Below are 13,563 nucleotides of genomic sequence, written 5' to 3' on the forward strand. Positions count from 1 at the left end.
AATCTTTATCCCCCAACCGCCTCACTAACGGCATTCTTGTCCCCCAACGACCCCCAATTGCCCCCAACTTCCTCACTAACGGCATATTTATCCCCCAACTGTCCCCCAACCACCTCAAACTGCCCCAACCGCCTCACTAACGGCATCTCTCTCCCCAACCACCTCAAACCGTCCCCAAACCACCTCACTAACAGAATCTTTTTCCCCTAACCGCCCTCAAACGGTCCCCAACCACCCCCAAACAGCCCCCAACCGCCGCCCCCCCCCTCCCCACGCCACTTCCCTCCTCAACCTCCTCAACCGAACTCCGTAGTGTCGTTGCGTGCAATTTAAACCTTAGATTGTGCTTTTATTTGGTAGAGATGCATCATAATCTGCACTGATTGACAAAAATAATATATTGAAGAAGAAAAAAAAATATTGTCCCTTGTGAAGATATCCCCACAAGATGTTGTTATGGAAGTGGCCGCTGACTCCGTGTTCATACGATAACAATCTGCACTGTTCCTCCCAAATGTATGGCCGAGTCTTATATATCGAGCGCACGCCAGACGGACGCCGCCGTTTTTGGGGGTTCATCAAAGTGTCTTCTAGATGTTCTAGTTCTGCTTAGGTGGTCCAGTTCCAGACGGACGATCGCGGTCCTCCGTTCATTAGCATTAACACGCGTGTTAATATTTACTCAACGCGGCGGCACGACCGTGAACGTCTCCTGTCGTGCTACAGCCAATGAAATTTTATTTCGCCAACGCGCGATGAGATTGTGCACCACGTGTGAGAAAAAGGAGAAGAAGAAGAAAAAAAGCTTGTAAATGAATTCTATGACATGTTTGTCGATCTTATCTTTTGGAATTGTTGAATACATTGAAATAATAAATGGGAATTTTTGGAATGGACCGTCTCTCGAGAATTCTTGCGGGAAATGGAGGGCGGGACTATTCGTGGAGTTAAATAGACTTAATTTCATCATTTCAGGCCCATTGACGACATCAATTATGTTATTAGATTAGATTAGATTAACTTCATTTATCCCATATTTGGGAAATTTAATTGTCACAGTAGCAAGAGGGTAAAAATACTGACACAGAAAAATACATTTTAGACATGAAGGAATAGGTAATAAATAAGTTAATAAATAAATAAGCGTGTTGCTGAAATATATACATATATATATATATATATATATATATATATATATATATATATATATATATATATATATGTATGTATAGGTATATATATATATATATATATATATATATATATACATATACATATATATACATATATATATATATATATATATATATATATATATATATATATATATATATATATATATATATATATATATATATATATATATATATATACACACACATATACACACATATATACACACATATACATACATATACAAATATATACACACATATACATATACACATACACATATATACCTATATATACATATATACACTTACATATATACACATACACATAGATGCATTATATTAATATTATTATATTTATCCAAAAAAAGGTTCAGACACCAGAATTCAGAATTTAGCGACGGGCCATCAAGGAACCAAGGTTGCGGCCATCCCTCACGCCGCCATTGGCGGGCTCTCATCAAGAGTGGAGAAAACCAAGATGGAGCCAGATAGAAGAAGAGAGCCATGGGCTCTGACAAAGACAGATGGAGGGAGAGAAGAGACAAAGCCATGCAGGGAATTAGGAAGAAATAGATGGCATCTGGGGGTGTAGTAAGGAAGACGGACCGCTGCCCATTTGGGCCGGAAAGCGGGGGGTGGCGGCCATTGGAGTGGTGGGCGGCGACGGGCGTCAAGAGAAATTAGCCGGCGCCAGACTGGCAGGGTTCCGATTGGACCAACGTCGGAGAGCGGACATTTTTGGCCAGTGCCGGGAATGGGAAGTGACATTGACTATGTGGCGTTCGCCTTTTTAAAAAAACCAATGGCGCCTACATCGTTTGAAGCGCCATCTCTCAAAGTCATGTCCAATCCGTTTTTTTTTGGGCTAATTGCCAAGACTGTGGACGGAAGATTTACATCGAAAAGGTACTTTCGTGCAGACGTTAAAGGTGGAAATTGTCATCGTAAAAATGGGGAAGAGTTGAGATAGTCAAATCGGCCTTTTTTAAAGTGACGGTGTCAATTTGAGTTGGATTTGATGGATTGGACTTGAGATCACAGTCTTTTTGGTTGGTAAATAAAGCAAAAAAAGCACAAAAAACGGTTTTAATTCCAATTTTTCGCACCACAAGCGATGTAAACAAAGGTAGATTTCTATATTTGTTTTGTTTTATTGCAGTGTTTGTTGTTTTTTATAAGAAATTCAATTGTTTTATAGGAAAAATGGTTTGTAGGAAATTCTTCCAAAACAAAAACATTGCTATGTTTGCTAATCTGTCAAATGGAGAGCTGAAAATTTAAGATATTTAACATTTAGTAGATCTAATGGTATCGTGTTATAGCCTGTAAATTGAACTTTAATGGTAAAATCATCCTTTATCTTAAAAACTTACTTTCCCATCTAACCTACATTCAAATCCGTATTCCAACTCATCACATGATAAAAACAACGAGTCTTCACAACCAAATCCGCACATTTTACCTCTTACACCATCAATTTCAACTTTACCAACTCAAACCATTCCACAAATCATCCAAATTTCACAGTTTCAATAGTTATGAATCCGTCTTACTCTTGATAAATACATTTCCAATACTTATTTGACAGTTTTTACTGCATTTGCATCCAAAAACCCTCCTAAAAATGTCAACAAGACACCACAATACATTCAAAATTGCACTGCAAATTCCCCTCAAAATGTGAGAATACAACAACTAGGAACTGTTTTAATTTGTATTGTATTTAATAGTTATCAAGAGAAAGGAATTGGTTCCAAACACGGACGGCTTCCGTCCAAAAAGGTAACAAAGCCAATGAGTTAATGACACACACAATAGCAAACCGAGCAGAAGGGATACGATGACTCACAACGTGCCAATAATAAACTAGAAGTTTGTGCACAGATGAAGTCAAAGCACTTAAAGAATAATGTCCTTATTTCTATTTTTTTTTTCCTGAAGGTGTAAAACACCATTTGTGATAGTTGCGAGTGAAAATAAACTCTTTACAGATGCTCTGCGGGGGAATAAAACTGACAATCAATCCCAGTGGATGTAAATTGTCTTGTGTTTAAATATACAGACGCAATGGGTTGTAAATTGCAATTTCAGATTATTGCATTTTGGACATGATTATTAAGAAAAAAATAGAGGTTAGCTAATTAAACAGAGTTGAAATTATCCTTATTTTTGAGCAAGTTGTTTGTTTTTACATTAAAAAAATGTATACAACTGGGAAAAACAGTTATTCTGCAATTATCATACCTAGTACTACTACTATTGCTACTATAGTTCGTAATTAACTACAAAATACACGCATATACAAAAAAAGTTAGTGATAAAAGGTCAATAGAGGTCTAAAAAAAAAAAAAAAACAGAAAAACCATAAAAAAGGGTCCGCCAATTCTACAAAAACCAAAAAAACTACAAGAAATTCTTCAAAATTTACCGAAAATCTACAAGTAAATAACCAAAATGTACCAAAAATTTACAAGAAATTATCCAAAATGTACCAAAAATTTACAAGAAATTATCCAAAATGTACCAAAAATCTACAAGAAATCATCCAAAAATGTACCAAAAATCTACAAGAAATCATCCAAAATGTACAAAAAATCTACAAGAAATTATCCAAAATTAACCAAAAATGACCTATAAGTACCCTGAAAAGTGAAATAATACAAAAAAACTGCTTATAATTGACAATGTTAAAAGTCCAATTCACTTAAACTAGCTTGTCATTCATTGCCATTGATGTCCAATCCATTTTGACCGGAAAAACGAAACAAACCAAGTTGATAAGCATGATTTTTTGGTCCGCAAATTACAATCACATGAGCAGGATCAATTCCATTTATCGTTCAATCAGCATTTCCCAGCAACTTTAAGGGTTCCTGATCCAATCCTTCAATTTGCAAGCCAGGGAAGGTGACTTCCCATGTTTACCCGCAAATCGACCTCACTCAGCTCGAGCCGTGGGAGGTATCGAGCCGCCTAACTGATTCCAGACAGGCGTAGGAACGTATTTGCACGTAGCGTTGGCGAATGTCAAAGTTGACAGCAGATTGCGTCGGTGTCTGTTCACGGGAAGGCTTCCGACTCCAGGGGGGGGGTGCTAGCGCCAAACGCTAATACGGACGTTGACATCTGCATGGTGACGACTTAACCCTGACTGGCATTAAAAATGGCGATCGGGTTGGTTCGATGGTAGTCAACGGTAGTACCGAAATACAATTTTTTTTGAGGCAAAGTTGGAACATTCCAAATTTAGCTTTCTCGCTCCCGCTGTGTTTCGACGGCGAGTTCGTCATGGCTGCCTCGTCTCACCTGAGGAGGCTCCACCTGTGGTGTGATCGGCATTTTCCAAGTATGCGGGAAGGCAATTTGTCTTGCCAAATTTGGATGTAGTAATCCCTCGGTGATTGGATTGGCGAAATGCTAAAAAAATTAGTCATGGTTGTAAATGTGGCTAGGATGAAATACTTAAAAAATAGTTAGCAGTTGTAGATTTGGCTAGGATGCTATAATGGTGATAGGTGTCCAATCTGTGAGGGCTGAATTGTGGATATCAGGATATTTCGAATTTAAGTACAAATTGTACCAAAAAATGTTGATAATTTTTGTGTCCAACGTAGAAAAAGTAGGGATTAAATAATAACGGTATTGGAAATTGGGTACAATGACGTCATTTTACAAGATTTAAATGGCTAAAAAAGATCGGATTTGGCAAATATGTGTGTATTTTCTGAAGTATTAATTCATTTTTTTGATTGCTGTCTTTCACTAAAATGAAATTGGACCAATGGTAGTCCATGAATGATGACTAGAAAATATATATTTATAGATCTAGGAAAATATGGAGTCTATGGCATGATAGTCCAAAAAAAATGAATGGCTATTGTGGCCAATGGCAATGAACAATTTTTTTTGGAAGATTGTAATTGGCTTAAAAACCCAAAAAATCAAATTGGACCAATTGCAGTCCATGAATGATGACTAGTAAATATACATTTATAGATTTATGAAAATATGTGGCCAATGGCAATGAACCATTATTTTTGAAGATTTTAATTGGCAAAAAAAAAAAATCATTTTTTTAAAGATTTTTTTTCTGAATTGGGTCCCAAAAAACATAAAAATATGCAAAATTACTATTTTATAAGACACCACAGTTTTACAAGATCGCATTAGACGTAAAAATATCACTCATTCATTCATCTTCAGGCCTATAAAACATGAAAATATGTAAAATAACTAATTTAAAAAAATCGCATTAGAAGTAAAAACATCATTCATTCATCTTCAATGACTTTCCAGCCAATCCCAGTCAAAAATAATATTAGAAACTTGTCGCAATACTACAAACGAAACAAGGCGGACAAGATTATTGGTCAAAAAAAACGTACATCTGGTGCTAAAAATCCCCAAAGTATGACAACGCTATCGCCAGATCGGACTCAAACTTTAGCACAAAACGACAACTCTCCGTCCAATCCACCCGTTGTGGGATCTGATATGGTAAACGTAAGCAATCCACGCATGCGTGCGAGACCCATATGCCGGCGTCTCACACAAGCACATTCACATGACCTCTGGAGACGTGCCAGTACGAGAAGACAACTTCATTATTCTCCCGTCACGCCATATGTTGGTTCCCGTGACCTGCCATCCACTGGCACGCCGACAAAACACAAAGCACTTGAGATACTCCCATTAGACTCTTTTACACCGAGATCGACTATTACGATCATAAAAAGCAAATTCATCATGGCTTGTTTACACAAAAAGCGGCTACATTTGGACAGTAAAGTCTGTTACTCGCAAGTACTGGAAAATTGGAGATAGAAATCAATAGGCGGGGCTTATGAGGGGGTCAAATTAAGGGATTTAGGGTCATAAAATGGAATGAAAACTAATGATAATAGGATTGTGAAGTTAGGAAAAAAAATGCCCTATTTTTTAGTTTGTGCCCTGTTATTTTTTATTGTAATTAATATTAGTCGCACATTTTTTATAGTGTAGAGTTTTCCTACCTGTTCAAATGGTCGTCATCTTGGACATTTCCTTTCCTGGTTCCATTAAACTCATATTTTCAATTCAAGAGTTGGTTTAAACTTGATTTGGGACACAATTGGTGGTCTTTTTTTTCTGTAAAATAAAGAAACAAAATAAAAATTGTTAGCTAAAGTCACATTATTCATTTCTGTGTTAGCCAGCTTGAATTGGATTTTCTGTCTATTCTGCCTGGCAACAATGGCAACATGATACAAAAATGTGAACTTTTACTCAAAATGAAACGTCACTAGTAATCAAGAAGAAAAATAGTCACAAAAACGGGTGTAAACAGAGTGAATATTTACGAGTGTGAAACTACAATATCTGCCAAATGTCAAGATTATTATTGGATGAAGATCGGGATATTGACAATTAAAGTTAGTTTTTTTACTGTTTTCAAAAATATTTTAACATAAATATTATAATAACACATTTGTGCATCATTTTCAGAGAATTTTGAAGGGAAAACAAAAGCAAACAACCTTCGATAGGTTGCATCTGAAAATCAGGGTGGAGGCGGAGCCAATAGAGCCAAGAAAGGTATCAAAATGTAAAGAAAAATTAGAATTAAGTTAAGTGTAAGGTTAGATTAAATTAAATTTTGATTGTGTCTGCATCGTAAACCAAGATAATTAAAAAAAAGTTATGTTACAAGCGCGTTTCCATGCAAAAAGTTCGTATCTCAAGGTACTACTGTACTTTTTTAGCTCCTCCCCCTGCTGGCAATTAAAATAAACTTGATCCTAAACTTTACCGCATCTTGAAAAAAAAGCGAAGCAGGCAAGAAGACGGTTAAAAAAAAAAAATACAATTAGCCAGGGTGAACTGTACAAAGTGAAATCATTAACCTGCTGACAAGTTGGGAAAAAGAAGTGCTTAGCGAGCGAAGGTGAAGTCGGGCAAAGAGGGAAAAGAGGACCCGTGAGGAGACACCAGGGCCGCTGAAAAATGTCAATAAGGGGGGAGGAGCCCACGCCAGCTTCCTGCGCCCATCCTCATCAAAGCGCAAATCGTTAAGAGGCTCGAAAGAGTTTTTTTGTGGCGAGTAACCGGTTCCAAGGAGACGTTGGAAGAGCCATCTGGAGCCCGAAAACTTCACTCTCCTATTCAATTTGCAATTGCGCCACTGCTGGCTAAAAACGGGCGTCACGCTCGCTCGCTCGCACATGAATATTTCCGCATGCACTCAATGTGGCATGAATAGGATCATTTATTCATTTTAATGCTTTATTGGGGGTTTTATAAGATGCCAATGATCACGGGAAATTATCCCACTCATTTGGAATGGGCCTCTAAAGTACGTTATTTTGCTGCTTATTTCATATGTTGACTATTTATCGTTTTATTTACCACCTATTTCATATGTCGACTATTTATTTACTGATTAAATATGTTGACTATTTATTGATTTGTTTACTACTTTTTTTAATATGTTGACTATGTATTTATTTACTACATATTTATTATGTTCACTATTGATTTTTGTACTACGTATTTACTATGTTAACTATTTATTCATGTATTACTTATTTACTATGCTGACAATTTATTTATGTACTACTTATTGAATATGTTGACTATTTATTTATGTACTACTTATTTACTATGTTGACAAGTGGTTTTTGTACTACTTATTTACTGTTAACTATTTATTTATGTACTACTTATTTACTATGCTGACTATTTATTTATATACTACTTATTGAATATGTTGACTATTTATTTATGTACTACTTATTTACTATGCTGACTATTTACTTATGTACTACTTATTGAATATGTTGACTATTTATTTATGTACTACTTATTTACTATGTTGACTACATATTCATTTACTATGTTGCCTATTTATTTATGTACTACTTATTTATTGATGATTAATTATCATATATTTATTTTTATTATTATGTATAGATTGTATTATTATTATTTATTGATTTTTATGTATTATTTATAGATTTTTTATTATTATTTATTGATTAATTATTGATTATTTTGTTTGTTTTTGTTATTTGTGTACTTCCCTACTTTATTGGTTGACTACTTATGTATTATTTACTTAATTGTTGCTTGTTTATTTATTAGTTATTGATATTTTTATTGATTATTTATTGTCTGTTTGTTTGTTTGTTATTATTATTGTGCACTTCACATAGTGAGGCTTTATATCTATATTGAATTGAATACTTTTGTCATTATATACAAGTATAATAAGATTTAAAGCTTTAACCACAATAAAAGCATTCAAGCACCAATTCAATTTAACTAGATTGGACGTCAATCACCCTCAATGGCAAACAATTATTTGATATTTTTCAAAATAAATGTGTTGAAATAAATGGTAAATAATCGGCGAGGCGTCTGAGTCAAAGTGACACCTGGCGCCAACTCCGCCCTGTTTTCAAAATGTCAGAGGCAAACGCAACAGGGGTGCACGAGGTGACAAACGCCGGCGGCTAAAAATGTCAGCGCGCCACCCGGTTGCCATGGTGTCCGGCAAACTTTGGCGACGGGCTGAGAGCCCCGGCGCCGCTGCCAAAAGGCCAAATCATTTTGCTCAGGCTAATTAAACCTGAAAGTCGCATTTAGATAAAAAAGTTTGCACAAAAAAACAGCTTAAAAGCGGATTTGCGTCGGAGGGAAGAAATTTAGCGCAAGTTAAGTTAATTTAAATTAAATTAAGAGTCAAAGTAGTGTAATGTAGCAAATGGAAACTATAATAATTTTTGGTACATCTTGGCTTTGTGCTAATGGTTTTTTTTTTGTTGAATGCAATTAGCGCTTTGAAATTTGTTCAAAATTTTATGTTAATAAATAAAAAATCATCGCTAAGGCATAAAAAAAGTTAATATTTTATAGTAGGGATGTTAAAAAGGCATATTTTTTTGGCTAAGCCGCCAAAAATTTGCTATTTTTCGATGCCTCGAGTAAAAAATAGGCAATTTTAGACTTGATTAAATATATAAAAAAATATATTTTAGCAATGTATGCTGCTTTGAATCTTAATTGAAAAAAAAAATAACTCAATGGATTATAAGTGATGTCATATGTCGTCTAAAGTGTTAAACAACAACACTACAAATCAAAATATACTAAAATATTAAACATTTTCCATTTAAAAACCCTGATATAATAGCAAAAAAACAGTATGACAAGCCAAAACTTGGCAAAATAAAAACAAAGGCATTGACATTTATGGCAAGACGCAAGCGTAACATTGACTTAAATGTCACTAAATATGTTGAAACCTTTTGGGAACATCATAAAAAAAATAACAGTTATATTCAGGGCATGTTTAGCAGCTTCAGGCATAACAATATTTCACTTTTTTATATTTTACAACTTAATCTCACTGCAAAATTTCGCTAAAATATTCACGATATTTCATTTAAAAGTTTAATTAAACACAAAAAAGCACAAAATATGTTTTACAGGATATGTCAATGCCCCTTTTATGATTTTTTTGGCCACAATTATATTAATTATCTTACAGGAAACCCAATTGGAAATTCTACACTACCACTTTTGTCCACCTGTGTCGCTAAAATCCACTAAAGACAAAAGTTACTTCGTACTTTAACTTTTCAACCTGGTCCTGCATCTCAAAAACTATCTTCGATTGACACATTTGACCTCACTTTTTCTATTTTTATTGAACCAAATTAAGTCAAATATGACAATTTTCATCTTTTAAACATTTTCCTCGTATTTTTTATCGGCACAACATCAAAAACCTGGCAAATCGATATTAAAATTCCACTGGAATGAAATTTTTTTTTGACCAAAACACACTTTTTAACCTACCGTATTTTCACGACTATAAGCCGCACCGCATTATAAGGCGCACCCTCAATGAATGACATTTTTTTTTCATATATAAGGCGCACTGTATTATAAGGTGCACCGCATTATAAGGTGCACCCTCAATGAATGACATTTTTCCATATATAAGGCGCACTGTATTATAAGGCGCACTGTCTATTTTGGAGAAAATTTAAGGCTTTTAAGTGCGCCTTATACTCGTGAAAATACGATAATTGCTATTGACTTCCACGTATGAAGCACTCACTACTTTACAGTCACCTCTAGAGCCAGCCATTTTGGATTTTTTTGTATAAAATCTTGCAGTGGGGGAGGAGCTATATGATGGAAGATGTTGTAAACTAAGATAGCATCTGCATCTTTAACAGTATTGTTTCACTTCAGGCATTTGTGTTTTTTTTTTAATATCCGACAGTGCTGGTTTTTCGTTTTTGGTTTTCAGTTTTTTCCATATATAAGGCGCACTGGATTATAAGTCGCCCTGTCTATTTTGGAGAAAATGTAAGACTTTTAAGTGCGCCTTATAGTCCTGAAAATACGGTACGTTACAGCGCACCATGTAATTTTTTTTAGAGAGGTTGTTTCGTCCTCTAAAAAAAATAAAACCCATCTAGCGTCTTCCATTGTTGACTCATTATGTGAAAATGATGGGGATTCCAATGCAGTGGAAGGGATTTGTTGTCTTTGTTCTGTCCCGGAACGCTCAGCAACAGAACAAACACTCCAAGCTCTGCCTAATATGGGTCAAGGCGCCCGCACTAAATCCCCCAAAGTATTGGGCCGCACGTATTGTACACAAGCCGTCCGTATGCGACCGGTCGGGCGCAATCACCTGCCCGATTGCAAAAAGGTCGAGTGTCGACTTTGACAAAGGCCAAAGTCACTTTTCACTCTCCTCCAATTTCCACTGCCGTCTTTTTCTTTCCACTTAGAGCAATCCTTCTCATCTCCTAAGGGCGAATTGCTCGGGTCCAAGTCTGGCTATGTGGCTTTTGGCTTTTGTAGCGGACAACAAATTGCCTCTTACAAAAAAACGAAACCAGGTTTTGGCTTCAAATGACAGAAATTGGCAACAAACTTTAACTAAAAATGACTTCTTAGTGATAACAGCCAACACCCAGTTGGTCATAGAACTTAAAATCTGATACGAGACACGTAAAAACCAGTTTCAAACCACATCATCTTAACCAACGTTCAACTGGTAATCCCTAAAAACTTGTCCACCTGTCATTTTAACCAACATTTAACTGGTAATCCAAAGGATGCAAATGAGTATAACTTTACTATTCTCTATTTTACACCCTTAAACTGATACATTATGATGTTAAACTCTTCAGATGGACTACGGCGCCCCCTGAAAACCATTTTGCTAGCTAATCCATTACTCAACTGTACCCATTGAGCATTGAACAATAGCCACTGTTGTGAAGTATAGAATGTATTCTTTACTACTTTTATGCTGTATAGTCACTTGGATAGAATTTTGCAGAGACTAGTGGTAAGTTTCCTTCATAACACCTATGAGTTAGGGGCATGTCATTTACTAAGACACGCCCATTTCTTTGTGTCACTTCGTCCCGCCTTAAGTTTGTACCTAGGTCACATGACCCTTTGTTAATAAAAGGGGCTACTCTGTTGGAGGTCGGTAGGGGATTGGAACTGGTCAGGCAAGGAGATGGACTCGTCTCCAAGCGCTTGCACCTCCCGACCCCTCCCTCAGCTGATGTCTTTGAAAATCTCATCAAGCCGACTCTGCGTGTGCTACCTCTGATCCGAATTATTGAATGTATATGGTTCTAAACCTGACATTTTCTGGTGCCGAAAAAACCCGGGGATTCATTTCTGAATTTCTCGGACCGCGGTGGACTGAAGGCCAAGAATTACTGACGTCAGCCCTCTTACTTTGAAAGAGGGGGCATTTCGGTCGATCGCGGCCCGTTTGAAGAAGGAACCCGGCCGGAGAGAGGATGCACGCACAAGAGACGGTAAGTGCATTTAAAATTTATATATAACAAGGCTGGTGAAATCCCGTTTTTCCATTCGAACGAGTCATGGAAAAACGCTCCAATAGTGGGAGATAAGGGATGCATACATGTGAGGATTACGTATGTCGTTAAAATTGAAATAGAAACGTAAGGTATGCAACGGATGAATGCTTAGTCGGCAACTAAGTGTTTCCATGAGGCGCGTCGGTGACGTGGCGTTTAGCCTAAGGCGGGAGTAAGGTTCCCCCTGTGTTAAAAGGATTTCACAGATTGTTCAAAATAAGGGAAACCTTCCAAAAATAATGCACTCGATGAGTAAAAAGCGCTAAATAAAAAGTAGAGATATAATAAAACCGGAAATACGCCGTGACGCACGCAGGCCTTGCAAAATAGTAAAGAATCAGAGACACAGAGAGAACAAAGCACATGGTTTGGGGAAATTGTTAGTGGAACCTTTGCAAACTATTCAAAGGAATTTAGAAGAAAAAAAAGCTGTAAACAAAGGAAAAAAGCTACTTAGGCGAATAAATAAGCTTAGAAAACAAGTATTTAAGAGATAATAAATTGAGACGGGGCGTCCCTAGAACAAAAGAAGAGATGCGAGCGGGGGTAGAAGAAAGGATGAGCACATGGCAGGGAGAAGATGGCCGACCAAAGGATGAGCACATGGCAGGGAGAAGATGGCCGACCAAAAAAGAGCCGCTAAAACAAAGAAGAGCGTAGCAAATGGTCATTCTCCAGCAGTTCACACTCCCCCGACGCAACGAGACGGAGGATGGGCCAACTCCGACGCAAAGAAAGGGGGGTGGCCTCCTCAATAGATTGCACAATGCTCTCAAAGCACCCCACGGTGGGGCCATAGGGAGAGAGCCCCCACCAGCCCAGGCCCCCACCCCCTGCACAAACAGCGAGGGGTGGGGGACTGAGAGAGACAGGTAGAGAGAGAAAGTTAACAGAGAGAAAGATAGAGACAGAGAGATGTAGAGAGAGAGAGACAAATAGTTGATAATGTTATGATATATTAGTCACAAATTATGGGTCCTTTATTAAACACTGAAATTTATATAAGGAAATTCTTAGTGAAAGGTTATTTTTCCTCAATTTTAATTATGGTAATAGTGAGCCCAGAAAATGGCTCTTATTTTAAATATAACCGCCTTCTTGGAGCGGATAGGAATTCAATAGGGATTCCGCTAGTGAAATTTAGCTATCCTCATAGCTAATTTAGCAATATGAGAGTGATTTGTGATTCAGATTTAAGTATTAAGAATCATCCAAATTATTAAATGAAGACAAAGCAGAAATGGCATTGATCCAAATTATTAATGATATCAAACGAGAAGTTTACAATGCAGAAATGGCATTGATCCAAATTATTAGGTAAAGTTTAGATAAAAGTTGAGATAAAATAATTAATTTAGGATAAGCATGATTTCTATAGGATGGAATAAGATGAATCATGTTTAGTGCACGAAATATAATTCATTGTTTTTCCATCACTAGATGAAATATGCTTTAGTGTGAGTCATATTAATGACTATTAACCT

The 13,563-nt window shown here is 36.5% G+C and overlaps 1 protein-coding gene across 1 annotated transcript in view; it reads right to left on the reverse strand.

Annotated features, from left to right (window-relative positions):
- Window positions 1–6,301, reverse strand: part of LOC144208490 (uncharacterized) — a 59,930-nt gene extending 53,629 nt beyond the window's left edge. The window contains exon 1 of the mRNA XM_077734377.1: window positions 6,188–6,301. The gene's annotated coding sequence lies outside the window, so the exon portion shown is untranslated. The remainder of the gene's footprint in view (window positions 1–6,187) is intronic.
- Between the last annotated feature and the right edge of the window lie 7,262 nt (window positions 6,302–13,563).

This window comes from Stigmatopora nigra, chromosome 15, assembly GCF_051989575.1.
Source record: "Stigmatopora nigra isolate UIUO_SnigA chromosome 15, RoL_Snig_1.1, whole genome shotgun sequence".
NCBI classification, from domain to species: Eukaryota; Metazoa; Chordata; class Actinopteri; order Syngnathiformes; family Syngnathidae; genus Stigmatopora; species Stigmatopora nigra.